Here is an 11,860-nt window from a genome sequence, read left to right as displayed (position 1 = left end):
CGATACAGATTTTTCTTTATTGAACCATGTGTAAGCTTCATTTCAATAAGCAGAGATTTTTAGGATGAACGGAACATGATTTATTGATAAACAGAAAGCAATCAAACAATTCCACAATTTTATTGTAACAATAATTCTATTCTATTCTAAGCTTAGAAGTGGATTGTGGTAAATGAGACACAGAGCGGGCAGAGTTAAAGGGCCATCGGTGGCCAGAAGAGCGTTACGGAGCTGAGACAGAGCTCATGATCTGTGATAGAGATCAAGGCCAGTGAAGGCTAGGAGAGAAAGCAGAGAGCCTGCAAGAGGCTGAGCGCTAGCAAAGGACAGACGAAGGAGAGAGCCTGCATTAAGGCTCAATTCAATTCAGTTTTATTTATACATCGCCAAATCACATCGACAGTCACCTCAAAGCACTTTATACTGTAATGTAGACCCTACATTAATAGATACAGAGAAAAACCCAACAATCGTATGAGCCCCTATGAGCAAGCACTTTGGCAACAGTGGGAAGGGAAATCTCACTTTTAACAGGAAGAAACTTCCAGCAGAAACAGAGGGGCGGTTATCTACCGCAACCGGTTGGGCTGAGGCCAGGAAGACGGGACAAAAACATGCTGTGGAGGCCAAAATGGGCCAGTGAAGGAGATCGGAGCCTGCAATAAGCTGTAATATGCTATAATAATAGAACCTGCTAATTTTTGGTTGGAATGCTTTAGTGATAAACTATAGTGGTGAAAAGACAAATTGGAAAAGATAATGTCATATTTTGGATTGAATAGATTAGAAGAGGAAGTAAATTCACTGAACCTTAAAAACCCTTAAAAAGCTAAAACGAATATGAAATCCAAAAGACATTCAACATAGAACTAAACATGCCTTTGCAAAGACAAATTGGTATCTTATGAAGAATCGATAAAGTTATTGGTTCTGGACTCTTTCAGTCCAGAACTGAAAGAGTAACCTTTGCTATACCTTTATCCAGAAGTTAAATAGAAGATTTGAAAAAAAAACTTGGTAACCCTGGATCGTGACATCTAGCACTGAACTGTATTCCAGAAATTAAAATTTCAGTATAAGAAACTCCTCAGCCATATGCTGCCAATGTGCTGGAAAGGAGAGTTCATTTGTTAGTCCTTGGATACAGCAGGAACTATAAGGTTTTTGTCTCCAGAATGTGAACTGATGCGAATGAGAATAAGCACCTCAAAATCTGAGGCCATGGTCCTCAGCTGGAAAAGAGTGGAGTAGCTCACTCTAGGCCCCAAGTGAAGGAATGTAAGTATGGGGGTCTTGTGCATGAGTGAGGGGAGCAAGAGGTTGACAGATGGATTGGGGTGGCAGTGTTGCAGACACTGTTCCAGTCAGTCGTGGTGAAGAGAGAGCTAAACACAAAACAGGCCCCTCTTCTGTGGAACCAGCTTCCAGTTTGGATTCAGGAGACAGACACTATCTCTACTTTCAAGATTAGGCTTCAAACTTTCCTCTTTGCTAAAGCATATAGTTAGGGCTGGACCAGGTGACCCTGGATCCTCCCTTAGTTATGCTGCAATAGGTGTAGGCTGCCGGGGATTCCCATGATGCATTGAGTTTTTCCTTTCCAGTCACCTTTCTCACTCACTATGTGTTAACAGACCTCTCTGCATTGAATCATATCTGTTATTAACCTCTGTCTCTCTTCCACAGCGTGTCTTTATCCTGTCTTCCTTCTCTCACCCCAACCAATCACAGCAGATGGCCCCGCCCCTCCCTGAGCCTGGTTCTGCAGGAGGTTTCTTCCTGTTAAAAGGGAGTTTTTCCTTCCCACTGTCGCCGAAGTGCTGTTCATAGGGGGGTCATATGATTGTTGGGTTTTTCTCTGAATCTATGAAGCGCCTTGAGGCGACTTTTGTTGTGATTTGGCGCTATATAAATAAAATTGAATTGAATTGAAATTGAAAAACCTAAGCTGGTCAGTGTACATGCCTTCCCTTACCTATGGTCATGAGCTCTTGGTAGGAAAGGGTTGTTTCTTGTGAAGCGTAGCAACGGAAAGAATTCAGTCAGAGGTGGACTCGCTGGTCTGTTGTGGATCGTTGTCCTGGTGCAGAACCCAAGTGCTACAGGCCAGAAACAGATGGCTGCACATTCTCCTTCAGGATGTTTTGGCAGACAGAGGAATTCACGCTTCTATTTACCACAGCTTTGTGCTAAATAAGTGTGTATGCAGCGCTATGACTAAGTGAGGCAGCAAAACAGACTGAGACCATCAGACTACCACCACCACGTTTGACTGTTGGTGTGATGTTCCTTTTCTGAAATGCTGTGTTACTTTTACACCACATGTAATGGGACAACTTCCAAAAATGTAACTTTTGTCTCGCCTTGGGTATCATCAAGATGTTTTTGGCAAAACCGAGATGAGCCTTTATGTTCCTTTTTGCTCTCACTATGGTTCCCCACAGCTTTAGAAATGGCATTATAACCTTATCCAGACTGAGAGATCTCAGTTACTGTGTTTCTCTAGGATCTTTAAGTCTACTCCACTTTGTCAGGCAGGTCCTATTTAAATGATGTCACATATGACAGCATTTGTAACAGGCCATATATAATTTATAGAAAAACTTTATATATATCTTTTTTCTTCTTCTTGAAGCTTAATAAGGAATAAGGAAGATATGTAATCACTCATCTGCCTGCTTTTCTGGGTGTTAGTTTGGTTTTCTGTTCTCTGCACCACTACCATTTCCCACTCTGTCAATCTTAATACTGCCATTGCTACTTTAGTTGTTGAAAAGCTGTTAATATAACAATATCCACTTCTTAAGTCTGAGGTCCGAACCAACGACTGTCCAAACTTTCAAACAGAAACTGTGTCATCACAGAGAATTAAAAATGGTCCAAATTCTTTCACGTTCAATAAAATGATCAGTGTGGCTCTTCTCCCAGATGTAAAGTTTAACATCCAGGCATCCATGAAAAAGAGGATAAACTACAAAGTCCTGTAGCTGAACGAATTGGCTTCATGTGTGACCATGACGAGCCACTGCCACTTGGTAAATATGCAGATAAAGTAAAACAAAGAAGCTTAGGCTATACAAATGTGGCACAATTTACATTCAGCTGTCCTGTGTATTACTACTGTACTGAGAAATGTCTCTTAAGTAAAAAGTGTAAAGGGCAGTGAAAAGTTACACATTTAAAATGCACCAGAATGTATCTGTAAATAAATGTCAGTATTTCTTTCTTCACTTGAAGAAACATACGGTCAAGGTTAGGTGACCTCCACCTACTCTGTGTCCAGCAATGCCTCTGATCGAACCAGGGTTTGGTTGACTAGGGTCTGCGTGCTGCCTGAGTCCACCAAAGCATATACCCCTGTGAATGATTCAAACACCACACGACGTTAATTGGCTGTTTTGCCACTTTTATTCAGGCACACACACACGATATGCTTCAGCACTGAAAAGGGAAGCTAGCTCATCAACCTAACTACCTCCACCTGCAGCTCAGCCTCCCCTTGAGCCCACTGCACCACCCCTCCACTGCAGCAGAGCCAAAGATCACACCCCTGCCACAACCCCCTTGGCACCTTATCAGAACGTTGTATGTCCCTCCTGGACCAGTGGTAGGTGTTGGGAGGCTGTGTCCCAAACGCCCACACCTCCAACACACCTGGGGTCCGTTCTTCGTACCTCGCTTACTACATCCAAGATCAAATCATCGCGCTAACTTTGAGCTCGCTATTCCGGTTCTCCGAACACACCTGTTGTTGACGATTAGTACAGCTGGATGAAGTAATGTGAGATCACTGGGTGGCTTAACAGGTATGGAACGCCAGGACTGCCATAATGAATTAATTAAATACACCATTAAATAATTAATTAAATGTGTCAATAATTAATTAAAATTGGAATTAATTAATTAAATAAATAGTTATGACACATGTAATTAATTAATTATTGACACATTTAATTAATTATTTATGTATTTCACATTTTAATTAATTATTGACACATTTAATTAATTAATTATTGACACATTTAATTAATTATTTATGTATTTCACATTTTAATTAATTATTGACGCATTTAATTAATTATTTATGTATTTCACATTGTAATTAATTATTGACACATTTAATTAATTAATTATTGACACATTTAATTAATTATTTATGTATTTCACATTTTAATTAATTATTGACACATTTAATTAATTATTTAATGATATATTTATTTATTTCATTTTGGCAGTCCTGGCGCCTGGCTTTCATCATGAAATAATTTTATCTGTCAGCCTCACCCATCAAACTCAGGGGGCGGGGTTAACGCTGCCCATGCAGCTTCTCTAACATTTGATTGGTTGCCGTGCAAAGTAAGTCAAAACAGGTCGATCCTAGATAATCGATTGCTTGTGTAGACTTGGGGCAGCCAGTTATCCCAGAATGCAGATCAAATCACAGGCAGCAATGGTGGTGGTGTAGTTTTAAAATACCCCGTTTTTCTGTCACCAGCTACACTTTTAACAGTGTTTTAGCCGCGAATGTCGCGACGTATGTCTGGTCAGGTTGTCAACATAGAACATGTTTGCAAAAGTGCTCAGATGTTTTCAGAGATTTCACTAGCTCTGCTAACAGTTAGCATGCAGAGTGCACCGAGGGGGTTACGTTAACCGGTTTGTTTACATATTCCACTCTCCGTGTTCCACATGTTGCATTCGCAGATTCTCATTTTCACCGAACGATCGTCTCTTTCCGCCTGGTCTTGTGTCTCTGTGCTTCTGTAACATAAAGAACGAGCTGACATTTTTCTCATGAAACCAGCGATCAGCTCAACAGACCCTCAGTTTACCTGCATGCATCCTCCTCCTCATCTGTCAGCTGTTTAACACCTGCTGCTAATTCAAGAAACACGCCTACGTTACCTGGTGATAGTCACAGTTTAACTGGGCAGCCGGTGCTCGATATAAAGCAATGTCAGCGCATTTTTCTGCACAAGATAAGTAAATATAGTGTTTTCCCCGAGCGCAGAGCTGCTGGAGCTTGTTTCCTTACAGAGCACTTTATAGGCGAACAGCTTTATCAGCGGCTGATGTCCAATCACCGGCACACAGCTTTCAAACCTCAGCTGAGTTTTAGCTCTCAGTGGTTAAACGCTGGACTTCATTCACTCAGGTTCTGTCTGTCGGGTCACGTTTACTTCGCTGTTTTATTTACAACTGAGCAAATCGGTTTGGCTGAGGTTAAAGTTACGTTTCATAACTGCATAGTTTCACAGACGTTTAATGGTTCACATGTGTTAGACTGAACTATCATCTAAATATCATCTGTTTTTTAATAGTTATTCAACTGTATTCTAAGCACCAGCTGTCTGTTAGAATGTGATTTTTTCTCTCTCTGTTGGCAGAGGTATAAAAATGCGCAGGAAAATCTGACGTGCATGGCGAACTTCACCGACGATATTTAGGGAGGAATAAACACACATCAAACATAAATGAACCATTTGTCTGTCTCCATAATTGAGAGAATTTTCTCTTCTTATGTCAACACTCTCTCTCTTTTTTTTTTCTTTTTTTTTTTTTGCTTTTTCGGTCATGTTATGTTTACCTGTCAAAGGCTTGTTACAAACTATGAAACACATTGTGCAGACTTCTGGATGTTAGAAGAAAACTAATACTGCTCATGAATGAGACTAAAGGCAGGAAGGTGTCCTTTAAAACTAAACATGTTAATAGGACCTCCCTGTTTATATCATAGTTTATGATATAGCACGTGTATTTCAGTAATAGCCTGCTGAGGCCACTATACGTGCTGGCCTCATATCAAATGTGAAGGCAGACTGAGTCTATGTTTGACGTTTGTTTATATCTAATCTTCCTTTTCAAACATTTAAACAGCAGCGAGTCTGCAGCTGAGGGAATACAAATTCAAACTGTCGGAACAGGTTTGCTCGTTTCTTGGATTCATTTGGTGATTCATTAAATGTATAACTGTTATTCTAATCTGCTGCTGAGTCTCTTACACTTTTCTTTATGCTGTATATTTTCACGTCTCTGGAATAGTTGGCAGTTAGATGGGAAACTTTGTGTTAACTCATGGAGCTGAGGATATCGTGGATATGCTGACCTCGCTGCGTGGTGTACAGAGCGAGGTCAGCATGATTAATATTCACAATAAAAATATTAGCCGAACATCATGAAGTCTGTATGTGTTTCATAGTGTCGAACAACCTTTGTACAGTTAAAGCCAGCAGTTACTACATGACGGAAACACCAACGTTATCTCTTTTATGTGTTTATACACAGGTCACACTGATTACTGAACAAAAACCCAAAGATCAGATGTTAAACAGATTTATTTGCTCTCTCTCCTCCTTAAACATGTTTTTAATGTTAGTTATAATTCAGAATTGGCGACTGAAACATGTAGGACACATAAGAACATCAGGAAATAAAACATCGATAAATATAACCTCAGTAAAAGAAGTCAGCGGGGGTTACTACAGCTGTGTACCGGGGCCTGCGCTTTGTCGGTGGGATTGCTTGCGAGGCGAGCGGGTCTATCCCACGCTTTGCCGTCAGACTGGGCAGACATCTCCGAAATCATCGAAACACTTTTGCAAAGAGGCTGTATCTTGACAAACCGACCAGACACATGAAGATTAAACCACTACATTCTCGGCTAAAAAAATATTAAAACGGTATTTGGTGACACACAAACAGGGTTTTTCAAAGCTCAGTTCTGTTAGCTTCCACATGCCGGTTGTTGTGTGCTAGAAACAATGGCCACCAGGCCAAAGCAATGGTTTTGACTCGATCAGCGTTAACCCCGCCCCCTGAGTTTGATGGGTGATGCTGACAGATAAAATTATTTCATGATGAGAGCCAGGCGCCAGGACTGCCAAAATGAAATAAATAAATATATCATTAAATAATTAATTACATGTGTCAATAATTAATTAATTACATGTGTCATAACTATTTCTTTAATTAATTAATTCCAATTTTAATTAATTATTGACACATTTAATTAATTATTTAATGGTGTATTTAATTAATTCATTATGGCAGTCCTGGCGTTCCATAAACAGGGGCTACGCATCGATAGTAGAAACATTGATCGGCAACCCTTTGATTGGTCGGCAAAAATGTCGAAGGAGCGCGCTCAGTATTTTTCGGCAGCAGAGCAAGAACTCTTGATTGAGGGATTTCAGGAGTTTCAGAGTTTAATTAAAACGCAAGGGAACACTGCAAAGGCAAGGAGAGAGGGCTGGCAGAAAGTTGCTGACAAATTAAACTCGTAAGTAATTTCATCCATCCATTCGCTTATCCTTTTCAGGGTCGCGGGGGGCGCTGGAGCCTATCCCAGCTGTCATAGGGCGAAAGGCGGGGTACACCCTGGACAGGTCGCCAGTCTGTCGCAGGGCCAACACACAGGGACAGACAACCATTCACACTCACATTCACTCGCACATTCACACCTAGTGGCAATTTATATTATCCAATTAACCTATCCCCACTAACTGCATGTTTTTGGACGGTGGGAGGAAGCCGGAGTACCCGGAGAGAACCCACGCAAACACGGGGAGAACATGCAAACTCCACACAGAAAGACCTGGTGGTGGAATTGAACTCAGGACCTTCTTGCTGTGCGGCAACAGTGCTAACCACCGTGCCACCATGCTGCCTCAAGTAATTTAATAATAATAATAATAATGGAGTGGATTGATATAGTGCTTTTCAAGGCACCCAAAGCGCTTTGCAATGCCACTATTCATTCACTCTCACATTCATACACTGGTGGAGGCAGCTACAGGTGTAGCCACAGCTGCCCTGGGGCAGACTGACAGAAGCGAGGCTGCCATATCGCGCCATCGGCCCCTCTGGCCAACACCAGTAGGCGGTAGGGTAGATTTATTATATTACACCATATTATATTATATTATATTATATTATATTATATTATATTATATTATATTATATCCTCTTTCACATTAGAGCCACAACAGGACCCACTAGAACATGGGGACAAGTAAAAGTGAAATATAAGAATATGCTACAGAATGGTAATATTTATCACTTATATTGCTTTTCGTCTCTTGGAAAGAGACCCTGAAATAATCTGTTAGTTTGTTCATAACAGCAACCAAGAAAGGGCAGAGCAAAAAAAGACAGGTGGTGGTCCTGCACCCCCTCGTCAACAAGTTGGTTAAGTGAATAATACCCTCACGGGAAAATCGATGTCTCTCTATGAGCACACTGTCGCGCTGAGCTAAAGGATCCTGTCTGTCCCGCAACATACGCTGAATTCTGAGGACTCTCCTTATCAATCTTGCACCTTCCACAATGGGCTGCTCGCGTAAACGGACAGGATATGGCTGCGACAGGCTTCCCAAATCCACCTTCGCTTTTATAGCCGTGGTCTCTCATCTTGATTACACGAAGTAATTTACAATTACTACTCTGAAATATGAATTACATCTGTAATAATCACATACATGTAATAGAATGTTAATAGTACATTTCCCTTTTTTAGGAAATGACCTGTGTGAAATCAATAAAAGGATCAAGTGCTGCATTGTCTTTAGTTACATTGATGTTATTTATTTATGGTGAAACAGTGGTGGAATATCGCTGTTGCTTTCGTATAAATGAAGCGGACATACCTGCGTGGCCGCGATCTAATCCTGTTTACATAAAGTAAACCTGCTCCCGAGCAGGTTTACGCTTACGGCTCTGTTGCTATGACAGCAAGTCCCGGATGAGCTTCGGGGAACCGAACGATCCAAGATCACGCGAAATCGTCAACAATCAAATCCAGCTAACTTACTTAGTGAGGTACGAAGAACGGGCCCCTGGAGTCTGTGTGAGCCAGTTCATGGGGAGAGGAAACAGGAAGGAAAGGGTCATTACTTGTTAGTAAATTAACCCATGATGTTGCCTGACTCTCAGTACACAAGCATCATGTCCATATGCCCCATATGGGCGATCGTGGCTCAAGAGTTGGGAGTTCGCCTTGTAATCGGAAGGTTGCCAGTTCGAGCCCCGGCTCGGACAGTCTCGCTGTCGGCAAGACACTTCACCCATTGCATACTAGTGGTGGTCAGAGGGCCCGGTAGTCCGGCAGCCTCGCCTCTGTCAGTGCGCCCCAGGGTGGCTGTGGCTACAATGTAGCTGCCATCACCAGTGTGTGAATGGGTGGATGACTGGATATGTAAAGCGCTTTGGGGTCCTTAGGGACTAGTAAAGCGCTATACAAATACAGGCCATAATTAACATAACATTAACTTTTCCAAAAAATAAAGATATCATTATCTGGATCAAATATATAAATACAAATAAACTAACATTTTGGATTGAAATAAATTTAAATTCTCAACAATAAAATGATGTACATTTTTTTTACAGCTTAAACATTTTTACTTTTAAAATTAAGTTTAGGAAAAATTTAACTTTGGACATCAATTTTTAAAGTAGAGCCAGGAGAAATGTGTCTGTCTTCTGAGACAGAGTGGACCTCAAACAGTTGTGGCTGTTTTAGCCCACTGAAGGCTCTCTCATCACATGCAAGTCATGGGCAGAGTGCAACATATACAGAGAGCAATGCACACTTCTCCAGAAATGCTTTGTTGATGCGGGATGCAGTGATAAGGTATTATTTACAAATAAACAATATCTAGAATCAAAACAACTTTCCCACTCACCTACTTCTCCAGATATCAGTGGGGCTGGTTCAGTGTCAGGAATGTGGGTGTGGGGAGATGGGAGTGGGACAGCTAAGCTGACCCAGAAGCTTGATCTTTTTTTGCCTGGCACCAAGTCGGCAGATGCAGGGAAAGGTGATATACGCATGCACACAGTGTTTGCCTGCATTGATTAGATGTTCAGCGAAATAACAAAGATAAGATAAGATAAGATAAGATAGAACTTTATTAATCCCTCGGGTGGGTTCCTCTGGGAAATTCGACTTCCAAAAAAAGCACAGCAACGACCGAAGTTACAGTTACAGAATTGTTATATATATATATATATATATATATATATATATATATATATATATATATATATATATATATATATATATATATATATATATATCTACACACACACACACACACACACACACACACACACACACACACACACACACACACATATATAAATACAGAGACAAATATAAATAAAATATACAAAGGGGATAAATAGAATAAATAGGAATAAAAAATAAAAATACAAGTGAATTGCACATTTCAAGTATTGAGTCTATTGCACTGTTGACTATTTACAAAAAGTATTGCACAAAAGGTATTGCACAGTGAGGTGAAGAGGCACTACAGCTTAGTTGTTCCCCCCTCCTTTGTCCTCCTGTTTCCCCTCCCTCTCCCCTCCAGAGAGGAGTTAAACAGTCTGATGGCGTGTGGGACAAAGGAGTTTTTAAGTCTGTTAGTTCTTGTCTTTGGGAGAAGCAACCTGTCACTGAACAGACTCTTCTGGTTGTTAATGGCCGTGTGCAGAGGATGCCCAGCATTGTCCATAATGTCCATCAGTTTCTTTAATGTCCTTTTCTCTGCCACTGTCACCAGAGTGTCCAGCTTCATGCCGACCACAGAGCTAGCCCTCCTGATCAGTTTCTCCAGCCTGGATGAGTCCCTCTTTGCTGTGCTGCTCCCCCAGCACACCACAGCATAGAAAAGTACTCCAGCAACCACCGACTGGTAAAACATCCTCAGGAGCTTCCTGCAGATGTTAAAAGACCTCAGCCTCCTGAGGAAGTACAGTCGGCTTTGGGCTTTTTTATACAGGTGCTCTGTGTTGCATGACCAGTCCAGTTTATTGTCCACCCACAGCCCGAGGTACTTGTACTTGTTGACCACCTCCACCTCCTCCCCCTCTATCTGAACCGGCAGTGGACCTGCTCTAGACCTCCCGAAGTCCACAACCAGTTCCTTAGTCTTTGAGGTGTTGAGTTGCAGGTGGTTTGTGTGACTCCATGCGACAAAGTTCCTCACCAGACTTCTGTACTCCTCTTCCTGATCATCCCAGATACACCCCATGATGGCCGTGTCATCTGCAAACTTCTGAATGTGGCATAATTCAGAGTTGTAGCAGAAGTCAGAGGTGTACAGGGTGAAGAGAAGAGGGGACAGCACAGTTCCCTGTGGTGCTCCTGTGCTGCTGACCACTGTGTCAGACGTGATGTCCTTCAGCCTGACGTACTGTGGTCTGTCGGTGAGGTAGTCGGAGATCCAAGCCACCAGGCAGGGGTCCACCTCCATCCTGTTCAGTTTTTCCTGAAGCATACAGGGCCGGATGGTATTAAAGGCACTGGAAAAGTCAAGAAACAGGATCCTGACCGTGCCTTTTCCCCCATCCAGGTGTGAGTGGGCTCTGTGTAGGAGGTACAGGATGGCATCCTCCACTCCGACACCCGCCTTGTATGCAAACTGTAGTGGGTCCTGGGCATGTTGTACCTGTGGTCGGAGGAGGTTGAGGAAGAGCCGCTCTAGAGTCTTCATAAGATGTGACGTCAGTGCCACCGGTCGGAAGTCATTCAGCTCATTGGGCCGGTTCTTTTTAGGGACCGGGACGATGCAGGATGTCTTCCATAGGGCGGGCACTCTCCCCAGTCGCAGACTGAGGTTGAAGACTCGTTGTAGCAGCTCCCCAAGTTCAGCAGCACACGCCTTTAGCATCCTAGGACACACCTTGTCTGGGCCTGCTGCCTTTCTGGGGCGAAGCTTCCTCAGTTGCCTCCTGACCTGATCCACTGTGACACTGGGAGATGTTTGGGAGGAGGGGAGGGGGGGAGATGTCTTGCTGCTGAGAGAGGGATTGGAGGAGGGGGGTGTCATGGTGTCAGGAAGGGGGGGAAGCGAGGGAG

The sequence above is a fragment of the Rhamphochromis longiceps genome, linkage group LG18, assembly GCF_057381845.1.
Source record: "Rhamphochromis longiceps isolate RC_006_pf linkage group LG18, R_longiceps_female_GT1.1, whole genome shotgun sequence".
In the NCBI taxonomy this organism is placed as follows: Eukaryota; Metazoa; Chordata; class Actinopteri; order Cichliformes; family Cichlidae; genus Rhamphochromis; species Rhamphochromis longiceps.
This window is presented reverse-complemented; position numbering follows the sequence as displayed.